The sequence below is a fragment of the Anomaloglossus baeobatrachus genome, chromosome 2, assembly GCF_048569485.1.
Source record: "Anomaloglossus baeobatrachus isolate aAnoBae1 chromosome 2, aAnoBae1.hap1, whole genome shotgun sequence".
NCBI classification, from domain to species: domain Eukaryota; kingdom Metazoa; phylum Chordata; class Amphibia; order Anura; family Aromobatidae; genus Anomaloglossus; species Anomaloglossus baeobatrachus.
In genome coordinates, this window is record NC_134354.1 from 152,278,920 (window position 1) to 152,292,976 (window position 14,057).

Here is a 14,057-nt window from a genome sequence, read left to right on the forward strand (position 1 = left end):
AGTTTGCAGGCAGGAGCACAGGAAACTTGCTTATCCATGAGACCTATCTTCCTGTCCCACTTTGCAGGGGATGGAGACCACACTTTTACAGCCATAAAAGTGTGAACAGGTGTTTGTTTAGATGGCAGAGATTGCTTCCAGTCTGATTTCCAGCAACACCCTGTCTACCACATGGTCCAGTCTCAGTAGCTAAGAGTCTGGACCACAAAATCCTCAATCTGATCCTCCTTCCTCCCACAATGCTGAGTCCAAAAGACAACTGATCCCACACTCAGACACTTCAAGGAGCAAGTCTACATTTCCATTAATTGACTCCGGCCTATCACCATACACGATTCAAGAGGGACATTAGGAGATCCTGTCTAGTGATGCCCAAATATATGAACAGCTATGGTCAGGAGAAAACTAAGGTGTGGAGGGAATGTGGTGCCCCTGAGGCTTCAGTCGCCACAGGGTACTGCACCTCCCTTAAGGTGCAGTACTTAACCGAGATCCGGAGGAGGTCAGTACCGGTTCCACTTACACAACTCAAACACACAACCAGGTTGCCCTCCCCACTAAGGACCAAGCTAGGGTTGGGTTTTTAAGAGACACTAATTAAAGATTGTACATCTGGAACTCCAATGATGTGAGGTGCAACACTCAAAAACATATAACTATACAATAAGGTAAAGATTTCCACACTAGTCACAATGTATGGGGAAATAATGAAAAGCAGAGCTGCTATGGGACTACTAGAATGAAAAATACAATAAACTATCTGAAAAATTAAAAAAACTTGAAAATGGAATATGCATAACTGCCATGAATAATAGGAATACAAGAGATGTTTAGCCATTGTATTGATCAATGCAATAGAGCCCCAAAACTACGCCAAGGTCATCTCTATTTTTGGGGTCCCTAACTTATGTGTAACCTCACCTGCAGTTAAAAAATTGCTCTGTATGGGAAACAAAGGACCAAGCTATATATATGAATGAAACACATGGCTATGGGTGGGGCAGTGTTCTCAGACAGAAATACGTAATTACTTACCGGTAATGTGTTTTTTCTGAACCCATGACAGCACCACGAGAGACGGCAGATCCCCTCTCTCGTGGTGCTGTCATGGGTGCTGGAAAAAAGTGCATACTAATTGAAGAATGTACCTTGTGCTACATGTGTAATGGTAAATATAACAGAATAGAGCAGAATACAGGACCATTATTTTTTATCAAAGGGCTAAACCCACTAGAAACATGATATAAAACAAGAGAGAAAATTTGGGAATCATAGCCCAAAATGAATTTTCAATTATTACACTAGTATCTTTGCAAAAATATAAAAATATTTATTATTTCAAATCTTACATTATAACAAGATACACATTATTTCAAAATATTATTTATACAAATAACATATAATTACAAGTAGATAGGAGGATACCTGACAAAAATATCACAGCGGTCCAGTATCCAGCATGGGGATAAGAATTAAAGGTCCAAACCAAAAGTTCTAGATTGTACAGTCAGGTGAATAGACCACCAAGCATTATTTAAGAATAACACCAGCCATTAGAATACAATTTTGACTATATATAAGGTGACAATAATGGTCAGTGGGCTTTCCTGATAATGAATCTATAAATAAGGAGTGAACTTCTGAACTACCAGACAATTAGGAATTATAAACAGTCTATTCAATCAGCTGTTTTCCATCTAAAGCTGAGTCCCATAATTAAATCTAAAGTACATTACTGGTAGTGCGCTTACCCATGCTGGAATGGATGCTAGAGTGGAGAACGTGCCCCGACGCGCACGTTTCGTTAGCTTCCTCGGGGGGCCGTGGTGTATTGTGTATATAATCATGAGCAGGTTTAAATACATACCCGCGATGTACGTGGCGGCGGCCGATTGGACGCAGGAGGGGCGTGATCCTAGCATAGGTGCGCGTCGTTAGGCATTCCCGGAAAAGACGCGGGTGTTTACTGTGTCGTCACACAGACACCCGCGCCATGCCGTACGGAAGCCGGCAGACGCGGACATGCACAGACCGCACCGCGCATGCGTCCCGCCGTCACGGACATCCTACTAAACAGGAGAAGTAGAGACATCATTTACAACATATTGCATGCCAGGATACAATTTATCCACATTATGGGAACAATAGTTGAATCCAATTCATGCTTTCCCAGGGCACAGCACAATAATAGCATATAGCATCATAAATATATATCATCCCATATTTATGCTGCGCTACGAATATCATGGGGAAGCATGTTACATCTCATATCAGGATAACAACAACCGCCATTATCCATGTATCCCGTGAATGCAGCGCCAACCCTATCCTCTGATCGCCCATATATTTGAAATAAGATGTCATGGGCATAAAACATAGAATCATCCCATAGCAGATTGAAAAACATTCAAAGGGATATATGGCATCTGACAACAAATCATTTCATATAACCAACACAGATAATGAGATATACAACTAATAGTCCCAGGACAAAGAGAAAAATTTTTTTTTATATATATATTCTTCTCCCAAAAATATGGTTGTACAATTCTTCTCTTTGTCCGTCAACTGTGGAATTCCAAAAAATCTTGGCGCAAAGTGATGATCTCAATAACTCATTTGAAGCGATAATGCACTGCTACTAGATTCTCCAGTAAAAACCTGATGTAAAAGAAAGAAACCTAAAACATAACACACAAAACACATAGATTAAAATGAGACCATGGCAACCATATATACCAATTTACTATGCCTATTACTCCTACTAGTCAGAGGACGAAAAAAGATGGTGGATCATAGGAAAGGGGCAAACGACAGTTGTTCGTTCAATCCACCGGGTGACATAGTTCCTAGTGTAACTATCCACCTGCATTCAAGACGTGCAAGGGCCTGCTTGAAATTGCCGCCCCTTGCACCCAGGTGGAGCTTGTCGATGCCCCGTACCTTAAGAGAGGATGGGTCACAATCGTGGTATAATTTAAAATGTCGGGGAATGGTTTTGAGAGAGTCGAGATTGGCAACATCCCTCGCCGCTATGATGTCACGTACATGCTCACGTGTGCGTATACGCAGCTGTCTCGAAGTTAAACCCGTATATGCCAGATTACATCCACATCTAGCCAGATAGATTACGTGATCCGTGCTGCAAGAGATGTAATGCCTAATCTCATACTCTCTCTGACCATCAGCCGACATAAAAACAAAAGCCCTTTCAATGTTTTTGCATGACAGACAGGACCCACAGGGGAAACAACCTCGCTTCGGTTTCCCCACGTTGAAGGGAAGAGTGTTTCGATGAATATAATGACTGTGGACTAGGATATCTCTCAGATTTTTGCTCCTCCTTGCAGTCATAAGAGGTTGATCCGAGAGAATCCTGCCCAGTGAAGGTTCTGTTCGTAAAATAGACCAATGCTTAGCGAGAATGCGTCTTATTTCCCCCCACTGGTTGTTGTACGTAGATATAAATCTAATTGATGGATTACTAAATTTTTGAATCGTAGATGACGCTAGTAATTGGCTCCTGGGGGTGGATCTGGCCCGGGAGTGGCCTCGTTTTATATTTCGCAGACTATATCCTCTATTTCTAAACCGCTGGGAGAGGTCTCCTGCCCGGGCATCAAAAGTCTGGTCAGAGGAGCACACCCTTTTTAGTCTCAAAAACTGCCCTGTTGGAATAGCCCTAATGGTGGAGGGCAGATGAGATGATGTTGCATGTAATAAGCTATTCACTGATGTTTCTTTCCTAAAAATATCTGTTTGGATAGCTCCATCCGACTGAACAAGAATTCTGATGTCCAGGAAGTCCATAGATACACTGTCACTCCTGAAGGTCAGCCTGACATTTCGATCATTAGAGTTTAAATCAGAAAAGAAAGAATAAAGTTCAGGATCGGTTCCTCCCCAGATGATAAAAACATCATCAATGTAGCGCAACCAGTACTGCACATGGGAGGCGGCCCGAGCACCGCCACCGAAAATCTCTCTCTCCCAATATCCGAGAAAGAGATTTGCGTATGACGGTGCGCAGGCCGCACCCATCGCAGTACCCCGTTTCTGGAGGAAGAACCGATCCTTGAACAAAAAGAAATTATGTGTCAGGATGAACTCCAGGAGTTCCAGTATCAAGTTCTGCATGGACGTCTCCCAGCGGCTCTCTCGCAGGTAGAAACTAGTTGCTTCAAGGCCATCTCTATGTTGGATACATGAATATAATGCCTCCACATCTGCTGCCACCAAGATAGAACCCGGGTCTAAATATATACCGTCGATCCTCCTCAGGACGTCCGAAGTGTCTCTAACATAGGAGGGCAGCGTCTCAACCAAGGGGTGCAAATAATATTCAATAAACTTACAAACAGAGTCGCATAGCCCTCCTATGCCAGAGACAATGGGACGCCCTGGGGGACACCGGGGGTTCTTGTGTATCTTTGGCAGCAGATAAAAAGTAGGTGTCACTGGGAATTTGATGTGGAGGCCATCAAAAACCTTCTTTGTAATAACTCCCTGAGCCAAAGCAACCTCCAGGATACCAACTAATTCTAATGAAAATTTGTTCATAGGATTTTCAGTAAGGGGAATATAAGAATCACGATCTCGCAGTTGACGGAACGCTTCCCGCTCATACATCTGAGTAGGCCACACCACCACGTTCCCGCCTTTGTCCGCAGGCTTAATTACTATCCCTTCCATAGATTTTAATTGTTTCAGGGCCTCTCGATGTCTAACTGAAAGATTATGATATTGCCCAGTTCTATGGAGTTTTTTAAGATCGTCTGTTACCAATTTATTAAAGATCTCGACCTGTGGACATAAAGTCAAAGGAGGGAACGTAGTGGATTTAGGCAAGATGTTGGATGGAAATTTACCTATGGGGGTTGGTGTTGATTCCTCTTCCAGTGCCCTCAAGGTTTCTAGGACTTCACGATCCTGAGGTGTAAGATACTGGGATTCAAGGTCCCTCTTTGAATGCAGCTTGTGGAGAATCAGTTTCCTCGAAAACAAGTGCAGGTCTTTAATTACTGTAAAAGAGTCAAAATTAGAGTCGGGAGAAAAGGTAAGCCCCAAACACAAAACTTCAACCTGCTCTTTACTCAGCACAATATCGGAAAGATTAATTACCATGAGTTCATTTTTGCTTTTCTTGTCCAATGGTTGTGGCGGTGTTGACTTCCGTTTCTGGCTGGGGCCCTTCTCCCCTCGACCCTCTGTTCTTATTAAAGGATTGAATCTCTCTGCAAATTTATTGGTACGATTCGCCACAAGCTGCATATCTTCTGTTGAGGACACTGATGAAAAGGAATTGGATCGAGATCGTGTATTACGTCTCTTAAATCCACGACTCTGCCTCCACCTGTATACAAATCCATTTTTATAGTCAGATGCATCTCTCTGGTACTTTTTGGTTTTAACACCAATAATATCTTTTTCCCATTTAGAGAAGTTTCCCTCCAGATCTGTGTTAAGATTCGCCATTTTGTCTTCTGTTAAGACGGAACTCAATTTTTCCTGAATACCCTTAATCTCATCATCTAGTTTCTTCAAAGTATTAGAATTATGTTCAACTAGGAGGGTCATGTATGTCTTAGAACAATTGTTAGAGGCCTCTTCCCATCTTCTCCTAAAGGACTCATCCTCAACCTCAAAAGAGGGGCATAATTGGATACGTAAGCCTCGAGGAATGAGACCTTTCTCAATATATCGTTCCATGAACGTTTTGTTCCACCAAATTTTCGTCTTCTGATTAAGCAGAGACTTAAGTTGACTAATTGATTGTTCGGTTGCCATGGTTTCAGGTTTAAAATAAGTGTCAGGTCCCTCCTGAAAAACTTGGTCGATTTTGTGGAGCCATGCTTGTTCACGCGCTCCCAGATCCATCTGCCCCTTAGAAATTGCTGTGAGAATACACAGAAGGGAGACATAAATATAACAGAATAGAGCAGAATACAGGACCATTATTTTTTATCAAAGGGCTAAACCCACTAGAAACATGATATAAAACAAGAGAGAAAATTTGGGAATCATAGCCCAAAATGAATTTTCAATTATTACACTAGTATCTTTGCAAAAATATAAAAATATTTATTATTTCAAATCTTACATTATAACAAGATACACATTATTTCAAAATATTATTTATACAAATAACATATAATTACAAGTAGAGAGGAGGATACCTGACAAAAATATCACAGCGGTCCAGTATCCAGCATGGGGATAAGAATTAAAGGTCCAAACCAAAAGTTCTAGATTGTACAGTCAGGTGAATAGACCACCAAGCATTATTTAAGAATAACACCAGCCATTAGAATACAATTTTGACTATATATAAGGTGACAATAATGGTCAGTGGGCTTTCCTGATAATGAATCTATAAATAAGGAGTGAACTTCTGAACTACCAGACAATTAGGAATTATAAACAGTCTATTCAATCAGCTGTTTTCCATCTAAAGCTGAGTCCCATAATTAAATCTAAAGTACATTACTGGTAGTGCGCTTACCCATGCTGGAATGGATGCTAGAGTGGAGAACGTGCCCCGACGCGCACGTTTCGTTAGCTTCCTCGGGGGGCCGTGGTGTATTGTGTATATAATCATGAGCAGGTTTAAATACATACCCGCGATGTACGTGGCGGCGGCCGATTGGACGCAGGAGGGGCGTGATCCTAGCATAGGTGCGCGTCGTTAGGCATTCCCGGAAATGACGCGGGTGTTTACTGTGTCGTCACACAGACACCCGCGCCATGCCGTACGGAAGCCGGCAGACGCGGACATGCACAGACCGCACCGCGCATGCGTCCCGCCGTCACGGACATCCTACTAAACAGGAGAAGTAGAGACATCATTTACAACATATTGCATGCCAGGATACAATTTATCCACATTATGGGAACAATAGTTGAATCCAATTCATGCTTTCCCAGGGCACAGCACAATAATAGCATATAGCATCATAAATATATATCATCCCATATTTATGCTGCGCTACGAATATCATGGGGAAGCATGTTACATCTCATATCAGGATAACAACAACCGCCATTATCCATGTATCCCGTGAATGCAGCGCCAACCCTATCCTCTGATCGCCCATATATTTGAAATAATCTGTACAATCTAGAACTTTTGGTTTGGACCTTTAATTCTTATCCCCATGCTGGATACTGGACCGCTGTGATATTTTTGTCAGGTATCCTCCTATCTACTTGTAATTATATGTTATTTGTATAAATAATATTTTGAAATAATGTGTATCTTGTTATAATGTAAGATTTGAAATAATAAATATTTTTATATTTTTGCAAAGATACTAGTGTAATAATTGAAAATTCATTTTGGGCTATGATTCCCAAATTTTCTCTCTTGTTTTATATCATGTGTAATGGTAAGTAGTGTATCGAGAGGTCGCTGAAGATGAAACACAATTACCAACAAGTCAACAAGTCAGTAAAAGGACTAGAGTGCGGAAGTGTAAAACAAGGGGGTAGACGATGAAGTCACTTACCCAACCTGGCAAGATGCCATGCAAAGCAAGGACAGCAGTGTAAAGGTGACGAGATCAGCAGTACTGCAACTGACAGGAAGAGGCAGTGGGGTGGCCAGAGGAAGTGTTATGTTCTTACAACAACGTACAAAGGAGTAAGGGTAATACACTACAAACTGCAACTGACCCTGCCGGTTCCCTTACTGACTAGAGATTCCAACCCTGCAGTCCATACTGTTTCCTGTTGGAGTTGAAATTGCCCTGACCACATACTAAACAATGGCAACTCGGGCTAATGCCACCTGATCCTCCGTGAAGGACTTCACGTTCTTCTTAGGAAGTCAGAAGGCAGTACAAAGCACAAATTACCTACAGAAGGGAAGGTGTGCTGAAAAAGAAAGTGATACCAGATTAAGTAGGACAAACAATAAATACAAAGTAACAAAGGTCAATATTATTAAAGAATATTCCATTCGCTGACAACAAACATAAGATAGTTGCAGAGTGGAAAACAAAAACAGCAGAGAGATATATCCTAGCTGATTTTCCACTGTCTGGCAGAAACTAACAGCAATATGACTGGACTTCAAAAAGAGAACATCCTCAGCAGGAAATACCAGCAGGAATAACATACTTAAAGTCGCACCCAAAATGTGATTAAATTAATACACCTGTTACCCTAATAAAACCAAAGCAGTGATAACAGACACTAAACACGCAAAGTAAAGGTGAATCTACTCTGGTGCGGTGGACAGAGAAGCCAACCACAGAGCAAAACTCAAGGGTTCAGATGCACAGCAGGGAGAAGGTAAAGAACTGTTCCCCAGAACACCCACTCATGGCAAGTTCCCAGGGCAAGGGATAGGTGTTCTTTTTTTTTTTTCTTTCAGTGTATTCCCATACATTCCTTCCCACCCAAGAAAGGGTATATGATTAATGGTTTATTATTTTTCTTGTCCTCCTTTTCCTCCACAATAGAAACAAGGTCATCATGTGGCCCTTGCTACAAATTTTTAGAGTGCCTTCCGGTGACCCTCACTGATAAATTTTAGAGGGCTATCAGGAGGCCCTCCCTCAACTGACAAAACTTTGAGGAATCAAGCAAGATGGTGAGCCGCTGTGACATCACAATCAGCGTAACCATCCTGCTTCGGTGACTTCTCAAACGCTTACTGCTTAAAATTAAAGAGGAAGGTTTGCACATGGACCTTGTGAAAATGTAGAAAGTATCCAGGGTGTTACATGCTTACATATCGTGACTGCTTGCACTGGAAATGTTGGTATGTACGCTTGTGGAATCTGAGGCTTTCTGCAACTTGATGGCAATGTCTGTCCTGTGGTAATCAGTCCCAAGCCACCAATATATTGGCAGTCCCCACCTTACACCTGCACATGTTCATAACATCATCTGTGCCCTGACCAACACAGTAGGTTGTAGCAGCAGTATCGAAAAAAAAATAATATATATATATATATATATATACATATATATATATATATATGTATATATAATATATATACAGTCATATGAAAACGTTTGGGCACCCCTATTAATGTTAACCTTTTTTCTTTATAACAATTCGGGTTTTTGCAACAGCTATTTCAGTTTCATATATCTAATATATGATGGACTCAGTAATATTTCTGAATTGAAGTGAGATTTATTGTACTAACAGAAAATGTCTAATCTGCAGTTAAACTAAATTTGACAGGTGCAAAAGTATGGGCACCTCAACATAAAAGTGACATTAATATTTTGTAGATCCTCCTTTTGCAAAAATAACAGCCTCTAGTTGCTTCCTGTAGCTTTTAATGAGTTCCTGGATCCTGGATGAAGGTATTTTTGATCATTCCTGTTTACAAAACACTTCCAGTTCAGTTAAGTTTGATGGTCGCTGAGCATGGACAGCCGGCTTCAAATCATCCACAGATGTTCAATGATATTCAGGTCTGGGGACTGGAATGGCCATTCCAGAACATTGTAATTGTTCCTCTGCATGATTGCCTGAGTAGATTTGGAGCGGTGCTTTGGATCATTGTCTTGCTGAAATATCCATCCCCTATGTAACTTCAACTTCGTCACTGATTCTTGCACATTATTGTCAAGAATCTGCTGATACTGAGTTGAATCCATGCAACCCTCAACTTTAACAAGATTCCCGGTGCCGGTATTGGCCACACAGCCCCAAAGCATGATGGAACCTCCACCAAATTTTACTGTGGGTAGCTAGTGCTTTTCTTGGAATGCCGTGTTTTTTGCCTCCATGCATAACGCCTTTTTGTATGACCAAACAACTCAATCTTTGTTTCATCAGTCCACAGGACCTTCTTCCAAAATGTAACTGGCTTATCCAAATGTGCTTTTGCATACCTCAGGCGACACTGTTTGTGGTGTGCTTGCAGAAACGGCTTCTTTCGCATCACTCTCCCATACAGCTTCTCCTTGTGCAAAGTGCGCTGTATTGTTGACCGATGCACAGTGACACCATCTGCAGCAAGATGATGCTGCAGGTCTTTGGAGGTGGTCTGTGAATTGTCCTTGACTGTTTTCACCATTCTTCTTCTCTGCCTTTCTGATATTTTTCTTGGCCTGCCACTTCTATGCTTAACAAGAACTGTACCTGTGTTCTTCCATTTCCTTACTATGTTCCTCACAGTGGAAACTGACAGTTTAAATCTCTGAGACAACTTTTTGTATCCTTCCCCTGAACGACTATGTTGAATAATCTTTGTTTTCAGATCATTTGAGAGTTGTTTTGAGGAGCCCATGATGCCACTCTTCATAGGAGATTCAAATAGGAGAACAACTTGCAAGTGGCCACCTTAAATACCTTTTCTCATGATTGGATACACCTGCCTATGAAGTTCAAAGCTCAATGAGGTTACAAAACCAATTTAGTAAGCTGGTAAAAAGTAGTGAGGAGTATTCAAATCAAGAAATTGATAAGGGTGCCCATACTTATGCACCTCTCAAATTTAGCTTAAATGCAAATTGCACATTTTCTTTTAGTACAATAAACCTCATTTCAATTCAGAAATATTACTCAGTCCATCATTTATTAGATATATGAAACAGAAAAAGCTGTTGCAAAACCCTTAATTGTTATAAAGAAAAAAGGTTAACATTAATAGTGGTGCCCAAACTTTTTCATATGACTGTATATATACAAATTAAACCATAAGTTTACATACACTAAAAAAAAGCTACATATGCATGTTTTTCTCACTATCTGACATACAATCAGAATAAATCTCTCCATTTTAGGTCAATTAGTATTACCAAAATTATTTATATTTGCCAAATGCCAGAATAATGAGAGAGAGAGAATGTTTTAAGGCATTTTTATTACTTTATGCAGAGCCAAACATTTTCATACACTAAGATTACTATGTCTTTACACAATGCCCAGGGGGCATTGCTCTAGAATCACTGCGTTGAGAAACACGTGATGGTGTCTCCGCGGTGTTGGATGTTGATCTCCCTAAGGTCAACCATCCTTGCTTATGTAGTCTTCTACCAGGCATTTCTCCCACTAGCCAGTTTCCTGCTCCACACTGATGAGGGGCAAATACCCCAAAACAGCTGTCTGTGGATGGATACCATGTTTGGCATAGGTGGTTTCCTTGACCAGAGACTGCCCTTCCCGTGGTTGTTCCTTCCCGGTGAAAGACCTGGCTAGTTTCCTGCCAGCGTTGAGAAACATGTGATGGTGTCTCCGCAGGCTTTCTTTTTTTGGATATTTCCCAGGGGGCATTGCTCTAGAATCACTGCGTTGAGAAACACGTGATGGTGTTTCCGCGGTGTTGGATGTTGATCTCCCTAAGGTCAACCATCCGTGCTCATGTAGTCTTCTACTAGGCATTGCTCCCACTAGCCAGTTTCCTACTCCACACTGATGAGGGGCAAATACCCCAAAACAGCTGTCTGTGGATGGATACCATGTTTGGCATAGGTGGTCTCCTTGACTGGAGACTGCCCTTCCCGTAGTTGTTCCTTCCCGGTGAAAGACCTGGCTAGTTTCCTGCCAGCGTTGAGAAACATGTGATGGTGTCTCCGCAGGCTTTCTTGTTTTGAATTTAGCCCATATGATCATGTCATCTCTTTAGAAGCTCCATGCTCCATATTACTGCACCAAATCTGCATCTACTGGCAAAAAAACTGCATCAATATCGCATCGCATTTAGAAGCTTTTTTGCCAGAAGGTGCAGGATTTGGTATAGAAATTTCAGCTCCAAATCTGCATCTCCTTGCAAAATATTGCATGAAAACTGCATCGTGTTTTGAATATTTTTTTTTGCCAGCAGATGCAGTATTGGTGCAGGAATTTGGTGTTTAAATTTCAGCACCATATCTGCATCTCTTGGCAGAAAAACATGGTTTTCTGCCAGGATATGTATGTCTTATTGAACTTAATGAGTTCTTCTGAGGAGAGGTCACTGTGTTCAATGAGGTCACCTGAGGTCAGTGTACCTTCAGTCACAGTGGGGTACTGTGGGAACCCCCAGCTGTGACCGCAGATAAACTGAGTGATGTCACTGCAAATAGCTGCAGCTCAGTCAGTTTGGGCCTGAAGTCACAGTGTGCGGTCATGTGCTATGCCCTCTCACTGTGAATTCAGTGTGCAGCAGAGTCAGGATCATCGTGGGACCTCTTGTGGATTACATCGTAACTGGGTGTTTGGGATTAATATATTGGAGAATGAGTTTTTTTTGTATTTTATTGCAAATAAAGGATTATTTCGGTGTCTGTGTTTATTTCTTTTCACTTTCAGTGATAATAATGGGGGGTCTCATAGACGCCTCCCATTACTAATCTAGGGCTTAGTGGCATCTATGATTAACCGCTTATATTTCTCCAATTGCCACTGCACCAGGGCATTCGAAATAAGCTGGTAAAGTGCCAAGATGCTACAGGCTTTTATTTCTATCCATGTGCCTCCCCATCCTGAGAATACCAGCCCCCAGCTGTTGGCTTTATCATGGCTGGGTATCAAAATGGGTGGGTGGGGGGCAGCATGCTGTTTTTTAACGTTATTTATTTAAATAATTAAAAAATAAAAAAAAAGAGCCGTATAGGGTCTCTCTTATTTTGATACACAGCCAAGTTAAGCACATGGCTGGGGGTTGCATCCTGTAGCCGTATGCTTTATTTGCGCTGGGTATCACAAAATGGGGGGCCCTAGGTCAATTTATATACTTAATTTTACACTATAGGTACGCAGACAGCTAGTGTGAGTCCAACTAATCACAGAGGCTGTCACAGAGGGTAGGGGTGCAGTCTGTCTTCAACCAATCACAGACATCAGGACTGACAGTGGATGAGGGAAGCAGTGAATATGTATGAGAGTTAATGAGTGGACCTGAAACTAGTGTTACAGTTGCACTGAGACTGGTAAGTATGTCCTGCCTTAACCAGTTTGCTTCCTTTTTTTTCCAGTTATTTCCCAGGACAATCACAGCCATTCCAGTTCTTGACATGGCTGTGATGGGGCAAGAAGTGAATGGATTCCGCAATAGTGTAAATGTGAACAGTTACTGAACATAGCCGAATTTTGCAGAATTTTTTGTGTACTCGTGAATCCGATCGCCACCCGAGCGAGCCAAGTCTCGTGCTGCATTTGAGATTGGCAAATCTTGGTGAAATGGTGGAAGGGGATGAGGGTAAAGCCAACCTGCTGAATGACTTTTTTTCTATGGTTTTTATACAAGAAAATGCCATGGCAGATGACATGACCAGTGATACCATAAATTCACCCTGCTTAACCCAGCAGGAAGTACGCCGCCGCCTCGAAATCACTAAGGTTGACAAATCTCCGGGCCCGGATGGCATACACCCCAGAGTACTACAGGAATTGAGTTCTGTGATAGATAGACCATTATTTTTAATCTTCTCAGATTCCTTAATAACAGGGTCGGTACCGCAGGACTGGCGCATAGCAAATGTGGTGCCAATATTCAAAAAGGGGACAAAAACTGAGCCGGGAAATTATAGGCCGGTAAGTTTAACCTCTACGGTTGGTAAAATCCTTGAGGGTTTCTTGAGAGATGCTATACTGGAGTATCTCAAGAAAAATAACCTTATGACAGAGTTTTTACTAGCAGTCCTACCTTCATTAAGTATTTAAAACATCAATATTTATTAGATTAATTTAAAAGTACAAAATAATCCCACACCGTGAGTGAATACACGCAACAAAAACAAAACAAAAAATCGGACACAATGAGGCCACAAGTGGGGACCCCCTTTTATATACGGAGTTTTTGTGGAAATCTCGGTACTGTTTATCTAGATTAGGGCAACAGGTTTAAATGCACCCTAAATCTGTCTGTCCGCTACCTGTCAATGGAGATATAACTTATGTTACACGCACCCTAAAGTTAAAGAGGTGCCCCCATTCCACGACGGCTAGCCCTTAGTAGCTGCCCCTAAGCTCCCTCACTAGTACAGATACAGGTAGCTTAGATGTTCAAATAATTAGTTCAATAGAGAGGTCACTTATCTTAAATACTCTCGCGGCAGCTTAATACATGAGCACAGTCCGAAAAAGACCTAATGAGGCCACAATTGGAGAC